This window comes from Hyaena hyaena, unplaced genomic scaffold (genome assembly GCF_003009895.1).
Source record: "Hyaena hyaena isolate Hyena2069 unplaced genomic scaffold, ASM300989v1 scaffold_259, whole genome shotgun sequence".
In the NCBI taxonomy this organism is placed as follows: domain Eukaryota; kingdom Metazoa; phylum Chordata; class Mammalia; order Carnivora; family Hyaenidae; genus Hyaena; species Hyaena hyaena.
In genome coordinates, this window is record NW_024080886.1 from 670,499 (window position 1) to 698,063 (window position 27,565).

Consider the following 27,565-nt stretch of genomic DNA (forward strand, 5'->3'; position numbering starts at 1 on the left):
TACATATATATAGATATGAACAAACTGTAGATGGCTCACTGTATATCACAAAGATGTGTTCAAAACCAGGGGTGCCTAGGGGGCTCTGTCAGTTGAGCATCCGACTTTAGCTCAGGTCATGATCTCACGGTTTGTAGGCTCGAGCCCTGAATTGGGCTCTGTGCTGACAGCTCAGAGCCTGGATCCTGCTTCAGATTCTGTGTCTCCCTCTCTCTCCGCCAGTACCCCATTTGCTATGTCTTTGTCTCTCTCAAAAATAAGTAAACGTTAAAAAAAGTTTTAAAAACAGATGTCTTCAAAACCAAAGGCAAACTACAATCTACTGTGTTAGGCTACAGTTCAGTGTTGATGCTTTGTGTGTGTTGGTGTGTCTCATGCATTAGTGTGTATATATGTATATATTTTAGCATATTTATATATTACTTATGTACATATATATTGCATGTAGGTCTTTATATGTGCATGTGTAACACACATCTGTATCTGTGCATATAAGTATGTTATTATTTGTATTAGTTTCAATGTGTACATGAATTCGTCTTCCCAAATAAAACTCTGACATACTGGTCAGAAATGATTGGTGGTTATTAATATATTTGTGTATTTATACATGTATGTACAACATATGTATGTATCTGTGCATAGAAGTATGTTACTCTTTGTATTCATTCCAATTTTTACATGAACTTGTCTCCCCAAATAAAACTCTGGAATTCTGGCCAGGAATGATTGGCAGTTATTAACATATTTATATATTTATATTTATATATGCATATACAACACACATCTGTATCTGTGCATATACGCATGTTACTGTTTGTATTACTTCCAACTTTTTACATGAATTTGTCTTCCGAAATAAAACTCTGGAATTCTGGTCAGAATTGGTTTGTGGCTATTAATCATCAAAATGAGGTCAGGTTACATGGAGGTAGAGAAAATGTAGGCTCGATTTGGACACTTGCCTGAGGCCTGGAAGAGAGCCAGCCTATATGCATTCAGCCTCTTTTTCTAGATAGGGAATGAGCCAAATGGGTTTCATTATATTCTTGCAGGACTGTACCTTTCCGAACGTTCCAGTGCATGGAGTGACCTCTGTGATTATTCTACCATAGCACAGCAGGGTTTAATAGGAGGGGTATTTTTCCTGGCTCTTATTCAAGAGGGTGTACTTAGAAAAACATCCCAACAATTTCCCTTAGGGTTATTTCAGCTGGAAGGCAAGCCCGCCACCTACCATCAGGACAGGCTGCCCCCAGGCATCTGAATAGATTGGGCTGAGCTCCGCTCTGGGTACAAAGGACGGTGACTTGTCAGCCAAGCAGCAAAGACATCATCTGTCACGTGCATCCCCATGATGTCATAACTAGGGCAAAAGCTTCCTCGTGAACATTGCCCTTGGTGGTCACGTTGGTCTTTGAGACGTAGATGAACTCTACTCAGCATCCCATTCTGTTGGTGATGGAAAGCAGGTGCCTTTCTTAGGATCCCAGCAAACGAGAGGTGTAGGGTGGGGTGGTCTCACCCCAGTCACTCATTCCATTAATCATGCATCCAACCTACCTGTGCCATCTGTCCTTAACCCTTGTCAAATCAGTCATGAAAGCATGGCCCTTTCATCTCCTCCGCAAACAATAGAGGGCATGAACGGGTGTAGTAAGCCACACATGACCTCCTTGTGCACCTCAGGCTTCCCTACGAGTTGAGGGAAAGACGGACAGATCAGTAACAGACGTGCACAGCTAATTAAAAAGTGCATTGGAAATAGTTTCTTCTCTTACGTTCTTTTTAGCTTCCCTGGGGCAGGTGAGGTATGACTGTCACCGCCCACAGATGTGACCTGGGCACCGTATTTCCGGCTATTCTCTCTCCTTCTTCCGTGCCCTCCTCCCAAACAAAGCATTTATCAAACAGACTTTGTTGACCTCAGCACAACTCATGTTTTCTTTTCTTCTTTTATAGTTTATTGTCAAGTTGGTTTCCATGTAACACCCAGTGTTCATCCCGACAAGTGCCCCACTCCATGCCCATCACCCCCTTCCCTCCCCCCACCCCCATCAGCCCTCAGTTTGTTCTCAGCATTCAGGAGTCTCTCATGGTTTGCCTCTCTCCCTCTCCCCCACTATTTCCCCCCGTCTTCTCCCCCACGGTTCTCCGTTAAGTTCCTCCTAATCCTCCTATTCGTGCAAACATATGGTATTTGTCCTTCTCTGCCTGACTTATTTCGCTCAGCATAACACCCTCAGGGTCCATCCATGTTGCTACACATGGCCAGATATCATTCTTTCTCGTTGCCATGTAGTGTTCCATCATATAGATAAACCACATTTTCTTGATCCATTTGTATTCCATTGTGTAGATGAACCACATCTTCTTGATCCATTCATCCACTGATGGCCAGATTTCATTCTTTCTCATTGCCATGGAGTATTCCATCGTGTAGATGAACCACATCTTCTTGATCCATTCGTCCATTGATGGACACTGAGGCTCTTCCCATGTTTTGGCTATTGTTGAGAGTGCTGCTGTGAACGTTGGGGTACATGTGCTCCTATGCATCAGCACTCCTGTGTCCCTTGGGTAAATTCCTAGCAGTGCTATTGCTGGGTCATAGGGGAGTTCTGTTGTTAATTTTTTGAGGAATCTCCACAGTTTTCCAGAGGGGCTGCACCAGTTTACATCCCCAACAGTGTAGGAGGGTGCCCCTTTCTCCACATCCTCGCCAGCATCTAGAGTTCTCTGATTTACTCATTTTAGCCACTCTGACTGGCGTGAGGTGGTATCTCAGTGTGGGTTTGATTTGTATTTCCCTGATGAGGAGGGACGCTGGCAGCACAACTCGCACTTTAGGCTGGATCATTATTGTGGCGGGGGCTGTCCTGTGCACCAAAGGATGCAGACAGAGCAGTATTTGTGCTCCCCATCCAGGAAATACCCATTGGCCAAATATGCCACCTGTAAAGGTCCACAGCTGGCCCCAAACATTGTCAGATGCCTCAGCAAGCTCACCCCTGAGAGGCAAACCAATACTATAAATAGATGCACAAATAAAGCAATCAGCGAGTCTGCGGTGCTCAGGGCAACATTTGGGGCTGGAGCCTTCTATGGGGTGAGGCGTCCTGTGCATTGAAGGCTGTTAAGGAAGATCTCTGATCTCCACCCCCTGTTGCCAACAGCACCCTTCTTTCCCAGAATGACAGCCCAAAGTATCCCCAGACACGCCCAAGTGTCCCCAGGTTGAGGGGATATAGTCACTCCCATCCGGAGCCACTCTTCCAAAACTTCATAGAGCTCTTGCGCCCGCGGTAGACAGCATCTGTGTGAACATTTTTATTCTGTTCCTCAGAACTGCCACCTGAATTGTCTCAACCCTGCTCCTTGAGCGGGACTCTTCAATGTCCCCATGAGTTCCCAGAGCCTCTTTAAAGGCATCCGGGGTGAGCTCGCACCTTTCCTAAAGGTTTTCTGCATCCCTTGGTCTGATTCCATGCCCGGCAGACACATCCAAACCACGGTGCCTCTGCACGGGCGCTGCTGATCTAAGGACTTTCTGTTCCCCACGTTTCTCAAAGCCCACTGACATTACGCAGCTGTGCAGCCTGATCAAAGATCTCTGAGGTTTTCAAACTAATTATATACGTCCTCTCTTTACACGCTAGCGAGCAGCCTTCCAGGACCGCTAACCGACCCGGGGCCAGATGTGGCTCTCAGGGCTGACGTGGGAGGAATCTCTGCCAGGATGAAAGAAACTCACCAGCTCTGCCTCGATTCCACAGTTAACCCCACGTGGCAATATCTGCACTGGATGCTTGGGCGTATTTAATGACCACCAAATAGGGTGGTGGAACAGGAGGTTACCATTTCGCCCACCCTGCATCGCCAAACTGAGTAATTCAAAGCCTCAGATGGATTCATGCTACAACTTACCAAGTCCGGTGCATCCTTCTCAAATGCCTGGTCACGTCCATGTTACAGGTCTGCATCCAACTCTGAATAGTTGCGGAAAACAACGTCCGCAAAAGACCTCCAATGCGATGCATTGAGGGGTCACGGGAAAATAACACCCGCACACACTATATTCCTGCACAAATTCAGGATAAATGAAGAAAAGTCCTTCAAGGAACCTCCAAATCGGGGTAGAAATCCTATTTCCCCCTTGCTTTATCCTTGTAGGCTGTTGAAAGTTATCAATCATGGGGAGCTCTGGGGGGCTCAGTTGGCTAAGCATCCGAGTTGATTTTGGCTCAGGTCATGATCTCACGGTTCATGGGATCAGGCCCCCCTTGGCCTCTGTGCTGACAGCATGGAGCCTACTTGAGATTTTCTCTCTCCCTGTCTCTCTCTGCCCCTCCCTCTGTGTCTTCTCTGTTTCTCTCCCAATAAATAAATAAATATTTAAAAAGGTTATGGATCCTCCGACTGGCATATCGTATTTTTTAAAGTCTGTATTCTCACCAGATCATTGTTCCATAAAATAAAACAGCATTCCATGGAAAACCACATGGCCAAAGTTTTTTGCTATGTATTTGTGTGTGTGTGTGTGTGTGTGTGTGTGTGTGTGTGTGTAGCCCAGTGTGGGTCTTGAACTCACAACCCCAAGATCATGACTTGAGCTGAAATCAAGAGTCAGATGCTCAACTGACTGAGCCTCCCAGGCTCTGCTTACTATACATTTTTAATGTAAGAAAATCAGGGGCACCTGAGTGGCTCGGTCGTTTAAGCATCCATCTTCAGTTCAGGTCATGATCTCACGGTCTGTGAGTTCGAGCCCCATGTCAGGCTCTGTGCTGACAGCTTGGAGCCTGGATCCTGTTTCTCATTCTGTGTCTTCTCTTTGTGCCCGTCCCCTGCTCATGATCCATCTCTCTCTGTCTCAAAAATAAACAGCTTTAAAAAAAATTTTTTTTAAGAAAATCATACACACATGTTATATGTACTGTACAATGTATGTATATTACTTACACATAAAGCTTATACATCAGTAGATGAACACAAAGCAACCCTCCACAAAACTAAACTTTAAGACAAGAGCCTTCAGTTTGGTGTCCCCTAGGCGGTACCCTCAGGCTGCATCCTATCTGCTCCAACGTGACTGTTAGTGAAAACCAGCACATTGATGCACCTGCCCTTCTTTCTACCTGCCCTTCTGCTGGGATAGATGACATTCGTTACACAGGCTGGACACGGAGTGGTCCTCAGTCAACAGATGGATCAATAACAATGCACTCAAACCTAGACCAGTAGACCAGACCACCTGGACACATACCCTCTGCAGCCTCAAAATGAAAACAAGTAGATTATTCCTAATAGTATTCTCTGCCTTGAAACCTACCATTTGCTTTCAATGCAGATGATTTGATTAACAACAACAAAAAACAATGAAAACAGTACCAGCTGGCATTATACGTCATTTAGTAGTGAAATTTGCCAGCTTGAAGAGCGGGAACTAAGCAGACTGAATCCATTTTTATCTACGGGATATCTTAGAGACTTTGCAAACTCAGCTGTGTCTGAGACAACCATCCAAGTGTGAAGTACAGCCCTTGACACAACCACGCGTGGTCAAACACAAACTCTTCTGTTTGGGGAAATGTCTGTCTGTGGCTCTGGCATTAAGCACTGCCTTTCAGGACGCACTGCTTCTGGTACCGGTGACGTAAAATGTACCTGATTTAGCGAAACATCAATGAAATAGCTCTGAGGGTCTCAGGGGCAATGTAAAAAAACAGAATTCATGCAAATTGTGTTAAGTTCCTGGTGCATTTCACAGGATTGCCTTCCTCTGGGTTATATTTAGCCAGAGATACATGATTAAAGTATCATTTTGCCTGTATATTCTCCAACTTAATGGTTCGAAGTGCCTAATATATGCCCAGCATTGGGGAGAGGCCAGGAAACGTGGTGCATGCTGTCGCCAGGTTAATCTGATGAAAACACCACTTTGATCACCTTGACTCGAGAGAATCCTTTAATCACCACATGTAGGAAACTGTGAAACTGCTCATTCAAAAGCCACCACAGCCCCATGTAATTCATCTTGGAATTCATGCATTTCTTTCCAAACAAAGGTGACCCCAGCAAAGCTTGCCTACAGTGGCCAATGACTTCCTCTACACCAGCTTTAGAACAACCAAAAAGCCAAGCGAAGCACCCTCAACCCCTCCCTGTACATGAGCCATGAACGAGCACCAGAGCCAGCCAAGCCTTGGGAGCAATGACCATCCATCACTGTGTGTCTTCAACCCGACATACAGCGTCCAATGCAAAGCCCAAATGTCCCTCTTTTCCTGGGACAATGGCTGGCCTCTAAGTGGAATACTGTTTCATTTTGCTAACGTTTCAGTGGATCAAAGTGGCCATCCTATGATTATGTTGCCACAGCACAGCAGAATTTAATATCAGAGATATTTTTATTGGCACCTGGTCAAGAGGACTTGTTTACCGAAATGTCAGAACGGTTTCCTCGAAGGTTATTTGAGCTGCAAGGCAAAGCCCAGAGTGCAGAATCATGCAGTTGCTTGTATCCAGAGGTCCTAGGGCTGGAAAAGGCCATGTAATGGAAAAGTCCTGTGAAACGTCAGAGAGCAGCAGCACAGTTCAGAAGGATGAGCCACAGAACACGGGTGGGGGGGCTCATTGGGCAAGAGTCTGACCTTCATTTGCTGAAGGCAAAAGAGGCCAGCGTCATGGCATTAATGACGAGGTGTTAATAGACATCATGTCCTCATTGGAAAACTCAAGCCAGGAGATCCCAGGAGACAATATCAGAGACACAAACACCTACCACGAAGCCAACAATTCATTCCACCTAGTGGCCAACCCACAATCCCAGGGTTAGAGGGACATTTAGGCTTCAAGATGAACACCTCTTGTCAAGGTTAAAGACACCTGGAGATGGATATGCTGGTCAACGCCACCAAGGCTCGACTGGCCCCTGTCCTCACCCATGGCTGGACAAGGAGGAGCCATGAAGACTAGTCTCTGCCCTAAGTGAGTTGAGTCCTTCAGGATCTGATTCCTCCAAGTTCCCCTCCTCTGTCTGTCCTGACACCACACTTCTGAATGCTCAGAGGAAGCCCCCTGTTCACTGTCAAGTTGACCAAGGTCTTCCTAGAAGCATGTACCCCACACTTGTCCAGACGCATAGGGTCAAGACCACGAGTGCCCCTTCTCCCTGCCTGCAAATCCAGCGTATTCTGTTGTGAGCGCATCTTGGATGTTCAGCCCCTGGGACCCAGTTAGAGCCTGGGATGGTGCAGTCGGAGAAGCACAAATACAGTCATTGACTGAGGGGTAAGGCTTTGAAAGCAAAGGGACTATGAAGACCACCAGGTTTGATTCCCTCATTTTCTTTCCAGACATAAGCACTGCCCTTTCATTCCACTGTTTGGTCAGAGGGCAGTCAGAAGGAATTCTCCAACAACCCCTGGTTCTTACCCCCTCAACCACTCCCGTTGATATCCAACTTATTACACTATATGCCTGGTATTTCTTGAAGACTCTTGGGGGAAGAATCATATGTAAGTGCTGTGTTGAACAAGCATGACTCATTGGGTGGAATCACAGAGCAATTTTATTTTGTCTCCTACCATCCCTTTCAAATATATTCCATACGGGTGGGGGGGGTGAATTCTAGATCTTTGGAGGAAATCACAGGCAGATTTACAAGTTCTCATGACTTCCCTCTGCTGGTTCTTCATCTCTCTGTCTCTGCCCCTCTCTGTCTCTACCTGCAAAAGGTGTGTGTCCTTCATCCCATCCTCCTTTGAGTGGGAATCACTCATGTAGAGGCAGATGTGAAGGAAAGGCTTCGCAGCTGTTCTCATCTCCATCCAGTAGAATAAGCTCCCTGGTGGAGGCATGGGGAGCTGCCTGGGCCACCTGCCAGCCCCTATCCAGTGCAGCTGGAGAAACTATCAGCAGAGGCCTTTATTTCTCTCTGACAGCTCTGTGGACCTTGCCGTGGGCGTTCAACCCAGTAGGGTGGGGGATGGCTGTGCACTCACTGGCTTCTCAAAAGACACAGGCCAGGGTCTAGCAGACACCCCCAAAGATGTGCGGGCCTCCACACTCCATGCACTGTTAAAGTATTCTGGTTTTTCATGTGGCCAAGCAGAGGCTGCACAAGGTTCTGGCCACATGGGCCTGTGAGCTTACAGCTTCCAACAGCCCGGACCGTGGCTGGGGTGTTTGGGGGCACTCCTCCGAGCTTGCAACTGAGATCAGCAGTACAGGTGCTCTCGGGTACCCTGGATTTACAACCAGCGTCAGAAATGATGGCAGTCAGTGGAAGGCCCCCTTCCCAGAGGGCGCACCTGCTTCCTCGTTTCCCTAGACTCAGGCATTGCTCTGTCTTGTGGGGAATCTGTGTGGGCTCCTCTGGTTCTTCAGGGACACCCCTGCATGCCAGTCCTTTGCTCCAAAGCTACCTTTGACCTTAACAAAATAGCTATTAGGGTCATGATCTGATCCCTGTGGACGTCTCCACTGGCCAAGCCACAACTTCCCTTCCAGACTATTCTGGACGCTATGACACAGACAGTGTAGGGTTTGGGAAAGAGAGGTAACCAAGCAGCACTTCCTGTCCCTATAACAACGGTGAAGGCGAAACAGAGCCTCCAATCTTACACGTCCAAGGACGGACCTTTGCTAAATGAAATCACGTCCAGAACTCGGCCCAGACAGAGTCAGCAGACTCTTGGAGCCTCTAACTCTTGGAGTCTTAAAAAAATAAGTAAAATGTGGTCCAAGTTGTGTGTGTGTGTGTGTATATATATATATATATATATATATATATATACACACATGACTGATTATTCTTCAGCCACAAAAAGAGACGAAATGCTGATTCGTGTTACAAAATGGACAATCCTCAAAGACACGGGAGGTGGAGGAAGCCCGTTACATGGCGTATGATCCACTGAGAGCAAATGTCCACCTTAGATTCATAGACACAGAAAGCAAAGCAGAGGCTTCCAAGGGGTCGGCATGGCGAGGATAGAGGGATACGATGGGGGTAACGAAAGAAGATGGGGTTTGTCTGGTTGGCGATGATAAAAATATTCTGAAATTGCTTGTAAGCAACAGGGTTGAGCTTCTGTGTGTGTATATGAGCAGCCACTGAGTTGAGACTTTGGATGGATGACTGGCATTGTATGTGAATTTTAACTCAAGAAAAGTTATCAAAAATACATACTGGCCTCTTCCTTCCCGTTTATCCACCCTGGTTATTGGACCCACCTGTCTGTGGACATCACAGCCTGGGCGTTCCCTCCACTCTCTGCTGCAAAGCACAAAACTACCTGTGGACCTCAAATGCATGCCTACCGAGAAGTAATGTATACCCCACCCACTTCCCCTGGGGATCAAAGACTTGGAGGTTCTAATGGGATCCCACATGCACATGGTAGTTAAAATAAAGACACAAGAAATGCCACAAAGCAGGTGTGACACAGAGAGACACAATTTTCCAGGAGCCTAAAGGGATTCCCATCATTACCTGTGAAGCTTCCTAAAGCCTTTGAAATACTCAGGGTTCTTGAGGGTTTGTTTTTTTTTTCCCTGCAAACTGGGAACCTTTCTTCTCCATTACAAAACCTTTAAAATATCTTAAGGCTGACATAGTATATTGACATACCAAAAAAATGTTCAACGTTTTTACGCCTACCCTGCACTGGAATGCAAGCTTATTCCCTGCCTGTCCCAGCTCTCAAGAACAAATCACAATTGGGGCGCCTGGGTGGCTTAGTCAGTTAAGCGTCTGACTTTGGCTTAGGTCATGATCTCGCAGTTCGTGGGTTCGAGCCCCGCATCGGGCTCTGTGCTGACTGCCAGCTCAGAGCCTGGAGCCTGTTTCAGTCTGTGACTCCCTCTCTCTCTGACCCTCCCCTGCTCACGCTGTCTCTCTCTCCTAGAAATAAATAAAAATATATAAAAAAAAGAACACATCACAATAAATGCCAGCTCGTGCCAGAATGGAGTTCCACTCGAGTCTTCCATGTTACAAAATTTATAAATGATTTTATAGTCACAGCGCACCTCAAAACATATTTCACGCATGCCTTCGCGTGGCAGCAAAAGTAACACTAATAATCACAATAAAATTAGTTCCATAAAGACACACAGCTAATAAAAGAGCAGAAATCTCAGCCTGCATGTGCCATGCTTTCAAAAACTGCTGTGAGGTATTTAAACTTTGCACTTCAAACATTTCCTACCTCTGGCATCTGGCACCATAAAAATAATGCTTGAAGAATGTTTCTCAGTAGAATTCCATTTTCTTTTATGGACGACGCGCATGTCACTGCTACTCAGTTAACACTTGGATTTTGAAGACTGCAGATGGTTTTTGTTCATCCCAGATGTATAATCAGAGACATTTGCCCTAATTTGGTAACATAAGGCAAAGTCGTGGTCTAATTAATCTTCTATTCCTGCATAACTAATTACCGCAAAGTTAGTGGTTTGGTTGTCCGACATCAAGGCATCAACCGATGACCTGCATGATGACAGTCCGCCTTGTGATTCACAGGCAGCACCTTTCGTGATAACCTCACTCAGCAGGAGGAAAAAGGGGTTTCCCTGGGGTCTCTTTTACAGGGACAGCAACTGGATCATGAACTAATCCCTTCCCTAAGTCCCCACTGCCTGATATTATCTCTTTGCTGGTTAAGATTTCAACATATGAATTCAAGGGCTGGTGACACAATCATGGAGACCACACCACACATGATTGATTCCTGGCTTTTCTGACTTTTTTTTTCAGGACATGATAGGGTTCTGCTCACTTTTACACATGCGTTTGTGTTCTTTTCAACCACATCATTATGTCTCATAAAAAGAAAAGTTGGGGGGAAAATCAATCTTGTTAAAAGGAAAGAAATCAATGCTACGCCGGCCAGTGCTTCCTTTTAAGAAAAACCATGCGGAGCATTCTCTCGACGTTACATTCAGCCAAAGTTGGTGGCGTGTGGAAGTTGCCAGAGAAAGCGCAGGACCCAGACACACGCTATGCATGCGCAACTCTCCAATCTCGTAGAGGAAATCTCAACATGTACTCACAGTATCATACAGGGAAGGGAACTTTTCACTGGATTTCTTCCTCTGTGTGTGTGTGTGTGTGTGTGTGTGTGTGTGTGTGTGTACGATGAAAATCATGGCCTCGGGGTGCTTTCCACTGTCAATGGTCCATGTTACTCTCCAGCCTGTAGGTGATGGGGAGTCATTCCAAGGGTTTTGGAGACAAAAACTGATAAAGGCAAGACTTCGGGAGGTTGTGCCATCAAGGTTGTACCACTAATTTCATAGAGCAAGAAACTGGAGACCAAGCAATGTCCTTGGACATAGACATGTGATCTTGACATTTGACACTGGTCTTCACATGGAAATTACAAAGGAATCGATGTAATGGAGTCATGGAGATATTGACTGTAAGAATTTTGGAAATACCAAGCAAAATATGAAGCACACATTCTAATTTTACAGGGAAGTTCACAGGATTTTCTTAACAGCAGAGGCATAGAAGGGACCAATCAAAAAATCATCAAATCAAGAATCATGTAATTAAACTCCTTCCATGTCTTGATTCTTAAAAAAAAGCAGGGGGGGGGGGAGGGAGACAAGCATGTTCAACTTAGTTAATTCTGGAAAATGAAAGAGTTTTTTTTTTATAAAAACAGAACTTTAAATATTACTTGGACATCAAAGATGTACTCAAAGCTTTTTTTTCTTCCAGTTTTATAGAGATATAATTGACATATAGCACTATACAAGTTCCAGATTTACACTGTAGAAACTTACCTATATTGGGAAGTGTATTTTGGTACATGAACTATAAATTTTATAAAAACATACGGACAAAGTACTCTCAAAATACAAAATTTTAAGAAAACCTTTTCTGAGAAAATCTGTTTTGTGTTTGGCTAAAATGAAATACTGGACTATATTTGGTTCATGTTAAAAAAAAAAATCCAGACTTAACCATGTCCAATTACCTAATTTTATTTTCCAATAAAAAAATCAGAAAACAATTTCACATAACCCAGAGCTATGTTTTCTTAAAAAAAAAAAAAAAAAAAAAAACATTGGGCCACAGGTTGGAAATGAACTTCTCTTATTTGAAATGTTTTGTGCACATTCTTTAATTCAGGCATCTTCTCATTGTAGTTAGTAGATCGCAAGGAAAGATGAAGATCAGGGTGAGCTTTTTGAAAAGCTCATGGCAATATGATTACAACGATTTGGACAGGAATTCTCTCTCTTGATTGGAGACCATAAAACGATACAGCATCATCTATGAAAAGGTTTTGGATATGGCCCCTTCTTTTCTCTGTCATTGTCAGAAACCCAGGCTCTGAGAGGCTGACGTCCTTCCCAAAGATTCATAACCATCGGTGACAGAAAACTAGATCCTATATTTCTTTACAATGAATATCTCAAAATCATGTAATTATAGAAGTATCACAAAAGGCAATCACAAATACTGAACTTAGGAGGGTCTGGGTGGCTCCGTTGGTTAAGCATTTGACTCTTGATCTCAGTTCAGATCTTGATCTCAAGGTCCTCATTTCAAGCCCCACGTTGGGCCACGAGCTGGGCATGAAGCCTACTTAAAAAAGGAAAATACTGAGTTTAGTATTCATGTTCTCAATGACAATCTATTTAACATGGATTAACACTATCTCCACCTCAAAGGGTACCATATTACCATATTTACTTATCTTTGCACATCTAGGAAGTGGACTTCACACAATCCCTGTAATTCTTAGGCTTGGGTCCGCCCCTTCCCCAGCAACCTCACGGGAATCCTGACCTCGCTAATCCCTATTTAGGATACAAATTTGCTAAATCAGATATGACAGAGAAAATATAACACGAATTCCTTCAAGAACACATCAGTGCTTTCCATCAAAAATGGCTTTATACCAAAAGCAATTGTATATTCATCAGAATGTCAGAAAGAAACCGCGTGTGAGGTTGTTGGTGAGTTTACAATTTAAGAATTACTCTCTCTCTTTTTTTAATGTGGGTGTTGGCGAAAATTCTAACTCGTTCTTTTAAGGGCAAAGTACTTTGAAGGGCTGGTGTTCATAGGCCCATGGAGAGGACCATGGGATGAGGAGTGGGTTGGGGAGGCTGGTGTGAAGGAAGTGTGCTATTCCCACCTCCCTGCATCCTACGGGGAAGAAAGGTCACCTTGAAAACGTGTGCATCATCCAGAAACATGAGTTGTACTGGACGGTGGGAAAATCACTAAAGAAAATATGCGAATTGCAGATGGTCGTCTTTCTCAAGTGACTCCAAGCATCGTTGGGAAACATGCACATGAATGCGCCATCCTCAGACCCCACAAAGGCCTAATGCCTCAGAAAGAAGGGTATTCCCATCAGACAGTGAGGAAGACTGAAGGCATCACCAACAAGGTACCAAAATGTCTGCAGGTCATACATCACACCGGGGCAGCTCATCCCTGGGGACCCCACACTCGGCATCAGGGAAGATTAAAAAGGCTTTTTGTTGGAAATGTGAATAGCATTGCTATCAAGTCCACTTACAGGGACACATTCAAGACACAGGCTTTTATACAAAGAAGAAAAGTGCTCATTTGTGGTACGTGAGGTTCCACCCAACTTCTCGGGGCCTGTTTTCTCACAAACAAACTTCAAAGGACATTTGTTACTGCCAAGGAAAGGCATCAAGTGAGATTTAAAGTTGCACAGTCTGGGTCCGCAAGTAAAACTACAAGGTCCCCATTGGACACATCTTCTGGTCTCAGTACTTTCCATATATCGCCCCAAAATTCTCCCCTTAGAACCCAGCTGAGCAGGGCTTTCTCAGTAGTGATGGAAATTCACAGCAGGCAACCTGAAGCCTCCTCACCCGGCATGCACGAGCCTTACGTTTCTTATGGGAGCACACATGCTTTTCAAGAAAGCCGGCTCACCGGCACCGATTCCTTCAAGAATCCACACCCTAAAAACAAACAATCCAGTGAAGAAATGGGCAGAAGACATGAACAGACACTTCTCCAAAGAGGACATCCAGATGGCCAACAGACACATGAAACGATGCTCAGCATTCCTCCTCATCAGAGAAATACAAATCAAAACCACACTGAGATACCACCTCACACCGGTCAGAGTGGCTAAAATGAGCCAATCAGAGAACTCTGGATGCTGGCGAGGATGTGGAGAAATGGGAGCCCTCCTACACTGTTGGTGGGAATGTAAGCTGGTGCAGCCCCTCTGGAAAACAGTGTGGAGCTTTCTCAAAAAATTAACACTAGAACTCCCCTATGACCCAGCAATAGCACTGCTAGGAATTTACCCGAGGGACACAGGAGTGCTGATGCATAGGGGCACGTGTACCCCAATGTTCACAGCAGCACTCTCAACAATAGCCAAAACATGGAAAGAGCCTAAGTCTCCATCAACGGACGAATGGATCCAGAAGATGTGGCTTATCTATACCATGGAATACTCCATGGCAATGAGAAAGAATGAAATCTGGCCATGTGTAGCAACATGGATGGACCTTGAGGGTGTTATGCTGAGCGAAATAAGTCAGGCAGAGAAGGACAAATATATGTCTGCACGTAGAGGAGGATTAGGAGGAACTTAATGGAGGACCATGGGGGAGAAGAAGGGGGGAAATGGTGGGGGAGACAGAGAGAGGCAAACCATGAGAGACTCTTGAATGCTGGGAACAAATTGAGGGCAGATGGGTGTGGGGGGGGAGGGGAGAGATGGGCATGGAGGAGGGCACTTGTGGGGATGAGCACTGGGTGTTATATGGAAGCCAACTTGACAATAAAGTATTTGTAAAAAAGTAAAAAAAATTAAAAAAAAATAAAAATAGAATTGGGTATATTTTAAAGTATAATAATGTAAACACATACCTAAACAACATCAGCATGTACAAGGCACATGTATAGGTAACAATAACTTTATGTAGATGTTGACATAGAGACATGTGTGGACTGTGTCACTCAATATATAAGACGCAAATCAAAACCACACTGAGATACCACCTTATTCCAGTCAGAGTGGATAAAATGAACAAATCAGGAGACTCTAGATGCTGGTGAGGATGTGGAGGGAATGTAAGCTGGTGCAGCCCCTCTGGAAAACAGTGTGGAGGTTCCTCAAACTGAAGGCTGATGGGGATGGGGGAGAGGGGAAGGGGGGAGATGGGCATGGAGGAGGGCACTTGTGGGGATGAGCACTGGGTGATATATGGAAACCAGCTTGACAAAAACTATTTAAAAAATAAAAGAATACTCTGTAAAAAAATAATAAATCACACTATGAGTCAGTCCTGCGAGGTTTGCTCATGGCGGTTTAGGATGTGAGGCAGAGGCCACCCCAATGAGCAAAGGTGATCTGTCCTCAGCTTTGTCATGGAGCTGGTCAAGGGGCATAGAGGTTGGCAACGAATGGCGTGCAGATATCGGGAGAACGGAGCGATAATGACAGCAGCAGGCATCATGAGCTCTGGCTTCTACGCCTCAGGCGAAGGAAAGACGAGGGCTGACGTTTATTTGTTTGGCGGACCATTTCTAATGGTCTCGGGGCGTTGGTGTGGGGGGAGGGACGCACCATCACAGAAATCGGGCTATCATCAGGATGAGTCTGAAGCCCTCTTGCTGTGTGTCTTATCAGCTGGTACGCTGACCTTTGCAAAAGAAAATACAGCTTTTAAAAGCCAAGCTGGATCATAAAAAGTGGACTGACGTGCCCAATACCCCACCTTGATGTGCCCAATACCCCCACCCCCCATGTCCTTGACAGCCCCCTTGTCCAGAGGCAAGAAACAGAGCTGATACCCACCTGCCATGGTAAAAGGAAGGCACCTGGATGTGTCCATGTTCTACAGAATTGCACAGTTTCCTCCTCATGTACCAGTGGGGAAACTAAGTCAACTATCTTTGAGATTGCTGACACATCAACACATGCCAAGACTGTTTTCCATGACTTATTGTCAAGGGAGAGGAAGACAGCCCCTTTCTGGGAAACACCCATGGTCCCACCTCAGACCGGGGAGCTTGGAAGTGACGAGGACTCCACGCTTCCTTGGCGCTGAGACCTGGCTCGATCGCCCCAACCTTGCTACCATTTGCAGGCAATGGAAAGAAGGGCTTGGCCCCCTGCTGTGTGTCCGTCGCTTATCTGCCCTCACAGTCTGGAGACAGACACCTCAAACACATTCCACTTATTTCTGTCTGCCCAAATCATCACGCGTTGGGCTGAAGATAAGGCTCTGAGCTCGCGGGCAAGAAACTGAAGCAAGTTTTCTTCTCCGAGTTGCTTTGAAGGCCTTGACTAACACTGGTTTATGGGTCTTCACTTCCAACATTTCAAGGGAATGGAAATATTTGACCCGGTGAGATGGGGAGAGCACACATGGTCAGTTCAAAGGGGCGTTGTTAGGTCGTGTTCTACTCATGATTGTGTGTCCCAGCCATGTCCACGTGACCCGGGAGGGCCACGGTGGAAATAAAATCCACCACAGCCCCATGGGAACTTAGCAGGCGTGCCTTCTCGGTTTGGGACCACGAGGTGGTTTAGCATCATCTGGACATGACGGGTCAACGGGAGTATGAACTGGGATTAGTGTGCTACATTGAGCAATTCTTTTTTTTTTTTTTTTTTTTAATTTATTTCTAGGAGAGAGACAGAGAGACAGCGTGAGCAGGGGAGGGTCAGAGAGAGAGGGAGTCACAGACTGAAACAGGCTCCAGGCTCTGAGCTGGCAGTCAGCACAGAGCCCGACGCGGGGCTCGAACCCATGAACCACGAGATCATGACCTAAGAGAAAGTCGGACGCTTAACCGACTAAGCCACCCAGGCGCCCCTGAGCAATTCTGTCTTTGCATTTGTCAAGGAATTCATTAGGCATTTCAGGCCCTTTTGCCTCCTTCATTAATTCATTGCTATGGATTAAGCCCACGTATTAAATTCTCCTTGTATTTACACTTGTTTAGCAAATCAGTTTGAGAAGGGGGGAGGGTAGAACATCCACACGCCATCGTGAGCTACTCACGTGATAATGCAAACATCCTGATGTCTGCGGCTTCAAGCAACGGAGTTCCTGGCTGCAAAAGCTCACGCCCTCATTCTGGTCTCACAAACGCATTCCGAGGGCTCTGGACACCTAAAAACACCTTCCAGATGTGCAATAAAATCCTCGTTCAACGAAGTTTCCTGGTAAAAGTTCAATGACTTGCTTTTCCTGAAGTCTACTTAGGGCAGACCTCAGTCAACCAAGATCTCTTTCTCTGTCTTTCCCAGGAAGGGCTGATCCTCCAAGACCATTCTGAGTTTCCCTCTGCCTCTCTGCTTCCTGTTGTTTTTAAATGTTTTTTATTTTATTTCTGAGAGAGAGAGAGAGACAGAGCATGAGCAGGGGAGAGTCAGAGAATGGGGGAGACACAGAATCTGAAACAGGCTCTAGGCTCCGAGCTGTCAGCACAGAGCCCGACGCGGGGCTCGAACCCACGAACCGTGAGATCATGACCTGAGCCGAAGTCGGACGCTTAACCGACTGAGCCACCCAGGTGCCCCACTTCCTGTTTTAAATTAAGCAAGAGCTTTCCCAGATTTAAAAGAAATAGAAAAAGCAGTCACGTGAGGCTGAACAATGATCCCAGGATTATTCCCTCCTGCTTTAAAAGGGGATTCATCCCTCCAAAAATAATGTCCTGTTGATGACGATGTGCTGATTTATTCACACGGATACCAGTATCCCCCTGGCTCGGGAGATAAATTCAGTTTTCAGAGTGTCCCGTAAGATAAGGGCTTTGGGGAAGTACCCCTCCTGGGCCTCTGCTTTCCTGGGTTGAGAACAGTGTGTCCCATCAGAGATTATGAAGGGACAGCAAAGTCACACTTTAACAAGCATGGGGCGACTGGGTGGCTCAGTCGGTTGAGCGTCTCACTGTTGATTTCAGCTCAAGTCATGATCCCAGGGTGGTGGGATGGAGTCTCACATGGGGCTCTGTGCTGAGTAGAGAGCCTGCCTAATATCCTCTATCTCTCTCTCCCTTTCTCCGCCACCCCGTTCTCTCTTTCGGCACCTGAGAGGCTCAGTGGGTCAAGGGTCTGACTTTGGCTCAGCTCATGATCTCACATTGCATGAGCTCGATCCCCGTGTTGGACTCTGTGCTCACAGCTCAGAGACTGGACCCTCCTTCAAATTCTGTGTCTTCTTCTCTCTCTGCCCCTCCCCACCTCACACTCTGCCTCTCTCTCTCAAAAAATAAGTAAACATTTAAAAAATGTAAAGATTCTCTCTCTCTCCCTGTGCCCCCTCCCCTGCCTGACTGAGCTCTCTGTATAAAAACAAATAAATGAATGAATACATAAATAAATACTTTAAAAATGTAACACCAACATTTCGGTGGTTCTTACGTGCAGGTGAGTTTGTAGGCCTGCTTCAGAGAAAAGCCCTTCTCCCTACAAAAATCACATTTGTGGGGCGCCTGGGTGGCTCAGTCGGTGAAGCGTCCGACTTTTGCTTGGGTCATGATCTCGCGGTTCGTGGGTTCGAGCCCCGCGTCGGGCTCTGTGCTGACTGCCAGCTCAGAGCCTGGAGCCTGCTTCAGTCTGTGACTCCCTCTCTCTCTGACCCTCCCCTGCTCACACTGTCTCTCTCTCTCTCTCTCCTAGAAATAAATATAACATTTAAAAAAAAAACAAAAAAACAAAAATCACATTTGTGAAAATTAACTCGTGTTTTGCCTGCAGACATGAAATTTACCAATTACACCAGTTTGTATTCAGACTAGGTGCTCACTTTTTCAGAAGAGACTCCATATGAAGGAGAAGGTAACCAAATAGCACTTCCCGTCCCTAACAGCAGTGAAGGCGCACACACACGCACACGCACACACACACACACACACACACACACACACACATGTTTTATGGTCAACTATGATTGGAAAATGTGCACGCGTGTGTGTCCCTCGGTATCTCTGTGTCTCTGTGTGTCTCTCTGTTTCTTTGTCTCTCAGAGCCCCTACGCCATATGTCCAAGAACACGAGTTTGCAGAACCCTTTGGGCAAAACGCTCGTTTGCACGAATGCCTCTCAGATCTCTGTCTTCCTGACTTCCACGTTTGGCTGGAGGTTCACACCTGCTCTTGGGAATTTGAAGCCACCTGCCCACTGTGTCCATGTGTCCCCCCCCCCCACCGAGGGCCCTAAGATATCACTTCATCTTGACTCTCCCATCAACTCCACCCAACTCTTCTCTGTAGACATTTGGATCCAGAGATCTGATGTCTCTTCTATAGCTGCTGATTCTCCCTGTGTCTGTGAACAGAGGAAAGGCCGTTCAAGGACACGGTGAGAAGGTGCCCATCTGTGAACCAGGAAAAACACCCTTACAAGAAACCAGCCATGACCACACCTTGACCTTGGATGTCTAGCCTCCACGTGTCTGTTGGCCAAGCCACCCAACCTGTGCTTCTTTGTCAAGGCAGCCCAAGCGGACTCCTACACTACTGTGCAAACCTCCAGGACCCACTCTTCCCCAACGCCTCCCAAGCCCACCACCCCCATCCAGACCATCGGCAACTGCCGCACAGCTAGCCCGGACTCGGCAAATAAGTAACCTTCCCGGTTTTCTGTGTGGCGGCTGCCAAGAGACATTGCCTGAGCTCCTGAGAATTTGTTAAATTTGCAAACATATGGCAAGTTATACGGGACCCCTTAATCTGTTTCTATTTCCTGCCAAGTGTTGTTTTTTTCTCCCTTCTTCTTCTTTAAACATATTTTACCAGCCTTTTGCCAAGACTTTCATCATTTTCCATTTGTCCTTGGAACCCCGTCCAACGTCTCCAGGTCAATGTGCTCTGGCTTGCCCATCAGCTGTGACTCTGCAATCCAGCCCCTCTTGGAACTGAGATCTAAGGACCCTAGCGATATCTTTGGGGTCCAGGAACACACCGATGATGTGATTCAGGTATGTACATGGCTTGGTTTTCCTATATGAGGCAACTACTTCCAGTCACAGGAATAGCCTGATCGGAAAAGGCTTAAGCTCTATGGACTCATTCCATTTTCATCTGGGGGTCGGCGATATTCTAAATACTTAGAAACTTAGCTTAGGTTACACGATTTGGGCATGGAGGTCAACCCGAGGGACTCCAACATCAGTCTATAAACTGACTTTGTGGCTACTGTTGCTGACTTGTCTCATTCTTTGCGTGGGGAGAATTGTGTCCCCAAGAAAGCTACATTCAAGTCCTGAACCCCAGTATTTGTGAATGGGACCTTATTTGGAAATAAGGTTTTTGCAGATATAAATAAGGCAACATGAGGTTGTTAAGGTGAGCCCTAACCCAATGGGTACGGGGTCCTTATGGATAATGAGCAGGACATAGAAAGACATAAATACATGATGAGAAGTCCATGTGTTGATGAAGGAAGAGATGGGAACAAGATGGCCACAAGCCAAGGAAGGCCAAGTTTTGCCAACAACCAGCAGAGGCTGGAAGAGGCAAGGAATTATCTTCCCGTTAGGTTTCAGAGGCTGTACGACCCTATGACCTTGATGTTGGCTCATAAGACAACCAATTTCTGCAGTTTTAAGCCATCCAGTTTGACTTTGTTATAACAGCCCAGGCAGCACATACAACATACGTCTCTCACTAGGCCCAACTCAGTTTTGTCCAATTATATCAATGTATTTGCTAAAAATATCTTACATGCCCTGAACTGCTCTAGGTGTGGTTGATTAATATCAAACAGTAACTCTTCTTTGCCCTGAGGCAGGCTGAGATAAGTATTTCATTGACCTCAGAGAAAATAAGGACAATAAATACCTCTAATTAGCCAGTTATCGGTCTATCCACTCATCCTTGCAAGGGTCATGTTGTTAGTGGATCTTTGGAGAAAGACCATTATATTATTCAGAGAATACTTCTTTCTGACCTTTTGAGTATTAAACTGCTCTTATGTTAAGAAATGCTGAGACTTAACTTTTGGATGAGGCTTAACTTTTTTTTAATGATCTCACTTAGTAGAAAAATGAAAAAGCAGTCAACCATCTATCTGTGTTCAAGATTTTTTTAAAACATATTTTTACATTTCTAGAAAATAAACAGGAATGGAAATGAATACAATGTAAGTTATAAGGTATAATAAGGTATGAATACAATTCTTTGGAGTTTATGGAGCATTGAAAATTTTTTGGATGTTTTATTTATTTTTGAGAGGAAGAGAGAAGACGGAGCATGAGTTGGGGGAGGGGCAGAGAAAGAGGGAGACACAGAATCCAAAGCAGGCTCCAGGCTCTGAGCTGTCAGCACAGAGCCCGATGTGGGGATTGAATCCACAAACATGAGATTATGACCTGAGTCAAAGTCAGACTCTTAACCGACTGAGTCCCCAGGCGCCCCTAAGTAGTATCTTTTAAAACATGCACTGATTTGAGTGTCATGGCATCCCTTTTTGGTAGACTCATCCCCAAAGTGCAATTGATCTGTGAGCATCACATGGCTTGTCTTTCGTCAAGACTGCGTTGAACTTTGAAGGCGAAGCAGGCTTGCACGTGCCTCAGTTACAGAACAAGGCGAGAAAACACTCCCACGGAATGCAGTAAAAGGACCCAGTACATGAAGTAAAACGAACACCAGGAGCAGTCCGGCAGGTGGAGAACTGTGTGGGCCATAGACCCTGCCTGCATCTGGGCAGCTGGGAGACCTGACCCAAACCTTGATGAGCTGCTGGAAGACATGGATCCCTTCAACTATTAACATCCAAACCGTGACTTCACAGAACCTCCAGGTGTGACCTTCTCTCTCTCTTTTTTAATAGTTTATTGTCAAGTTGGTTTCCATGTAACACCCAGTGCTCATCCCCACGAGTGCCCTCCTCCATGCCCATCCCTCCCTTCCCTCTCCCCCCAACCCATCAGCCGTCAGTTTGTTCTCGGCATTCAAGAGCCTCTCATGGTTTGCCTCCCTCCCTCTCCCCCACTATTTTTCCCCTTCTTCTCACCCATGGTCCTCCGTTAAGATGTGACCTTCTCTTAATCATGGCAACTTTAACAGCAACCGCCTGGCTGGACATAGGCATCTTGACGTTTTATCCCAGATTATAAGTCCCGAATGTTAAGCTCGATGTTCACTAGAGCTGACGGTGGGGGGGAAATCCAGAGGAAGAGGAATATCATCAGCGCCCCATGCAGAAAGAAGCCAAAGGTCCCAATTTCCGATGACCCACTGAATATAATCCATGGCCCTACAAAGAAAGGATTCACATCTCTGTTTCCCTTTTATGATCGCTTATGTGCTTTTTTAAATGTTTTTTTTGTTTTTGTTTTTTTTTAATTTATTTCTAGGAGAGAGAGAGACAGCGTGAGCAGGGGAGGGTCAGAGAGAGAGGGAGTCACAGACTGAAACAGGCTCCAGGCTCTGAGCTGGCAGTCAGCACAGAGCCCGATGCGGGGCTTGAACCCATGAACCGTGAGATCATGACCCAAGCAAGTCGGATGCTTAACCGACTAAGCCACCCAGGCGCCCTTATGATCGCTTATGTGCTTTGAGGAACCCTCTTCTTGCAAAACTAGGTCCTCTAAATGGCGTTCCGTACACCATCGATGTTGTGACAAGACTAGAGGTGTCTCCAAACATTCCCCAAGCTGCACCCTACAGGAAGAGAAGAGGTGGCATCTTACAAGGAAGTGGCATCTTACAAGGAGATGGCCAGACCAGAGCACTGCCTTGAGGGTGGATGTCTACGGCCCCACTTATGTCTGGTTACTAAGCCCATGGGACAGAAGCTGTACCTGGGGATGGGACAATGACACCTGGACTCCCCCAAAGCCCAGGTTTTGTGGGATGAATAATGCGATCCCAGGGAACCTCAAGCTAACAGGATGGAGTCCGTGTTCCTGGGTGGAAGCACATTCCCAAATTTTACACCTAACCTAGGCAGTCACTCCTGGGTCAAAGAAGAAAAGATCTTAGAAATTGTGTATCCGTGGGAACTAAATTAGAATAGAAATGGTCCCGAACAAAACAGAAGGGAGTAAGAACACAGTGTGGGGAAGGAAATGGATAGTGTTAAATATATATACTCAACGGTACAGGTTGGAAATTAATGAACTGAGTATCCATTGTAAGGAATTCTTAGATAAAATCAGTACACTAAACGTAAACAAACTAAATGAACATGCCAGAAAAAAGATAAAACCAGAAATCGATAAAAACATGAGAAATCGGCAGACTTTTCGGGTAAAGGGCCAGACAGTAAATATTTTTGCCTTTGCAGCCACAGGCTTCCAGAAATGAGTAACGACTCGTGTCCACCATTGTGGTGTGAAAGCAGGCTTAGGAGGACAATGGCTGTGTGCCAACCAAACGTTATTTACAAAAACAGAGACAGACAGAAATGCATTAGGAATGAACACAGGAACATAATCATAGGCTCAACACAGGTTGAAACAAGATGAAAAGACCATTAAATTTTGGTGCCAGGAAATATGAAAAGAGATAAATTGGCCTGGATCATTAAAATACACACATAAACACAAAACAATCTCAAGAAGTAGAAAATTTGATCTGTTTCCAGCTAATAAAAAATATATATCACCGCTTAAAAATGTCTGCATCTGTAAGACAGCAGACCCAAATTATTTATAGACAAGTGCTACCAAATGTTCAACATACTCTAAAATATAGAGTAGTGCAAGAGACAGAAAAATAAATATTCGTTTATTCATCTTTTGGTCCCCGAATAACCTGGAGCCCAAACACTAGACCAGAGAATCTGAGAAAGGATAAATCCAGGGCAATCAAAGTTTATTTCAAGATACTGAAAGCAAAAGTCTTTCTTAATGAGAATCTCTTAGAATTCTTTTCTTTAAGTCAGTAATAAGAGCAGAATTCCTGTTACCACTGTTTGTACTCAACACACTAGTGGAACTTCTAGAGAAGAGAGAGAGAGAGAGAAATTCATGGGAGGAGGATGAGTAAGACGAAAATATATTTGTTCACAGATACTATTTTCAATATAAAGATATTAACAGTTTCTACAGGATTTAAAAAATATATATAATAGCTTCAGTGTGAGTATAACATATACTATCAATTTAATGATGTGAAATAATAAACATCTTTTTACAAGGACAGGAAAATGCCTCTTAAGACACTTGAGGATAAATTTATTGAATAATATGGAAAACCTGTTTGCAAAAACTTGTAAACACATATTGAAATCTGTTATACGACATCAAAGTAAATGCATGGATATCCTGTGCTTATGGTAAGAAGATGCACTAGCATAATGTGGTTAATTCCCCCATGTTGCATGGACAGGTTAAATGTATTCTGTGTTTAAGTTTTTTAATGTTTATTTTTGACAGACAGGGAAAGACAGAGAGTGAGCAGGGGAGGGGCAGAGAGGGGGGAGACACAGAATCAGAAGTAGACCCCATGCTCTGAGCTATCAGCATAGAGCCCAACATGGGTCTCAAAATTATGAGCCATGAGATCATGACCTGAGCCAAAGTCAGACACTCAACCGACTGAGGCATCCAGGCCCCCCAAGATTAAATGCATTTTGAACAAAAATCACGAATAAGGTCCTTCACAGAAACTGAGAGCCTGAGTCCAAAATTCTTATGAGCTGGATGACAGGAACAGGCAGTTTTCTCTGAACACAACTAAAATGCTATACAAAATATTATTTTTAAACCACATCTTGCAGTAGTTAAAATGCTAACAAGACAGAAAGGAAGTTCTGGGTGTAGATAAAGGAACAGAGAGAACTCCTGGTGAATGCAGTAATAGATAGATAGATAGATAGATAGATAGATAGATAGATAGATAGATAGATGACAGATATATACATACACTCATACATACATATTTGCATATATACATAGAAAATATTGATTGATAGATAGATAGATATATAGATAGATAATAGATAATATACCTGGATAGATAGAAAATTGATAGATAATAGACAGATGCATATATATATCAATACACAGAAATAATAGATACATAGGCAGATGATAGATAGATAGATAGATAGATAGATAGTTATAGTAGATAAGGATGTGTGTGTGTGTGTGTGTGTTTGTGAGAGAGAAAGAGAGAGAGATACACATATACCGTTTTACACTGTGCTTCCTCAAAATAAGACCTTCCCTCAAGAACTCTAGTCAGAAGTTGATTCTGGGAAGGAGCACCAACAGGAAGTGGGAACATGAGACAAAAAATGAATAGGGTGAGACAGAGCAATGAATGGGATACTTTTCTTTTTTTTTTTTAATTTTTTTTTATGTTTTTTTATTTATTTCTAGGAGAGAGAGAGAGACAGCGCGAGCAGGGGAGGGTCAGAGAGAGAGGGAGTCACAGACTGAAACAGGCTCCAGGCTCCGAGCTGGCAGTCAGCACAGAGCCCGACGCGGGGCTCGAACCCACGAACCGCGAGATCATGACCTAAGCGAAAGTCGGACGCCCAACCGACTAAGCCACCCAGGCCCCCTGAATGGCATACTTTTCAAGCAGGTCACCAGCATGGATGGCTGGGGTTCAATCTTGCGGAGAGCTTTGGAGAAAGTGTCAAATGTGCCCCAGAGCTATCCCAACTGTGGGCTAAGGGGGCCCTGGTACCTACCCATCACCGCTTGTCATTCCTTATGTGAGGGCTGTTTCCCGAAGGCCATAAGGCCCCAGCACTGTGGCCTGCCTCTGATGTGTCTACCAGGCTTCAGCGGTCAGATAAAAGCCCCAGGCAAACAGCCACAGGAGCCAGGATTGGAATCGGGTCGACCAGCATGTGTGAAATAACACAACAGAAGAAAGAAGACTGATCAGTCAGTAAATACACAGCGACCCAATAAAGCATGTTGCAATGTTGGCTTTCCATATGGAAAAAATGAAAACCATATGAACACACACACACACACACACACACACACACACACACACACAACTCCAGATGGATTAAAATTAAACTTTTTCAAGAAAATACAGAAAAAATATCTTTCTCTCCTTGGACCCAAGACGGAATCTTTTAAAACAAAAATGTTAACCACTGAAGAAAACACCATGTGAACTAGCTTACAATGAAGAATTTCTGTGCATCAAAAGATGCCGTAAACACAGTGAAAATGGGAGCCTTCTTAAACAAAGCATTCAAATGATGCATGTCTAGGGCATATATATAAAACTTCCATTTATAGGAAAGACACAAGCGGTGAGGAGACTTGGTGAAATCAATGAGGAGGAAATCCACTCGAGATGGGCAGGCATGTGACTCAACTCATTTGATATGAGGATCCACTCTGTTCATTCAGGGAAACATAAATCAAGGCCACAACATGAGAAACTGCTTTTTCCGTTTGATTAGCAAAATTCACACTCTGTGCTGATGGCCTAGGCCCTGTCTGGGATTCTCTCTTTCCTTTCTCTCTGCCCACCATGACTGCTCACACAGTCTTTCTCTCTCTAAATAAATAAACAAACACTTAAATCCCATCAATGTTTCAGAAAATAAAATTAATTGTCTTTGTTGAATCATTTAGAAAAGTTTTTTTAAAACCGAGATAAAATATAGACATTGTCAGAGAGGTAATCACAAGGATTTAGCCATCAGTTCGCACTCAGCACATGGGATATGGCTTCAGAGTAGGGAAAGCGAGAATATGGGAGTGATTACTCCGTCGTGCTTCAAGGAAGTAGGTTTAAGCCAGTCCCAGGTGTTTGGTGGGGAAAAACACGGAGGTAAAAATAAAGGAAGACCATCAGAGAGGCGAAAGGGCATGATGTGCGTGGATTTCAAATGAGCTCATGAGCTCGGATTCAAGGGGCGTCTGGGTGGCTCCGCCGGTTAAGCATCCGACTTCGGCTCAGGTCATGATCTCACAGTTTGTGGGTTCAAGCCCCACCTCGGGCTCTGTGCTGACAGCTCAGAGCCTGGAGCCTGTTTCAGATTCTGTGTCTCCCTCTCTCTCTGACCCTCCCCTGCTCACGCTGCCTCTCTCTCTCTCTCTCTCTCAGAAATAAATAAAACATTAAAAAAAAAAAAGAGCTTGGATTCAGAGTTGGATGCTGCAAGGGATTGTAAGAGGGGCTGGGGGAAGGGTCTGAGTGAAGCTGAGGATGGCCTTAGGAAACAAATGGCCTGGCATCAGGTACTTGTTATCCAGACGCTGACCCTGATATTTGCTAGGAAGCATCAGGATCCACGCAGATATAAGAGAGGATTCCAACCTTGTGAATGGCAGGAGAAAACCGTTGTGTGCCAGATGTATAGTGTGTGACAGGTTCAGGTCCCTGGCAAGCTGGGAGTTTAGTTCACAGGGTGCTTAGTGACAGGTATGCTTGATTGAAAGGCAGGTTTGCATTTGACATGGTTTGCAGGGAATAGTTTAAATAGAATTTCAGCTTTGGGTGATGATGGTGGAGCTGTTGCTTCTTCCTTGAAGCCTTAGGGAGGGTGTACTCTCCTTTTTTGGTTTACAAGACCACATGAAGGTATAGATCAAAAGGGAGATTTTTCTTTCTTGAGTAATGATGGCCCATGCATTATATGCAGAACAA

At 45.0% G+C, this 27,565-nt stretch overlaps 1 long non-coding RNA gene across 1 annotated transcript; it reads right to left on the reverse strand.

The window, feature by feature from the left end:
• Positions 1-815: 815 nt before the first annotated feature.
• On the reverse strand, positions 816-27,454 carry LOC120240555. The gene is made up of 3 exons (XR_005530654.1): positions 27,375-27,454; positions 15,208-15,222; positions 816-825 (listed from the first exon to the last, which is right to left on the reverse strand). It is a non-coding gene; the product is annotated as an uncharacterized LOC120240555 (long non-coding RNA).
• Positions 27,455-27,565: the final 111 nt, after the last annotated feature.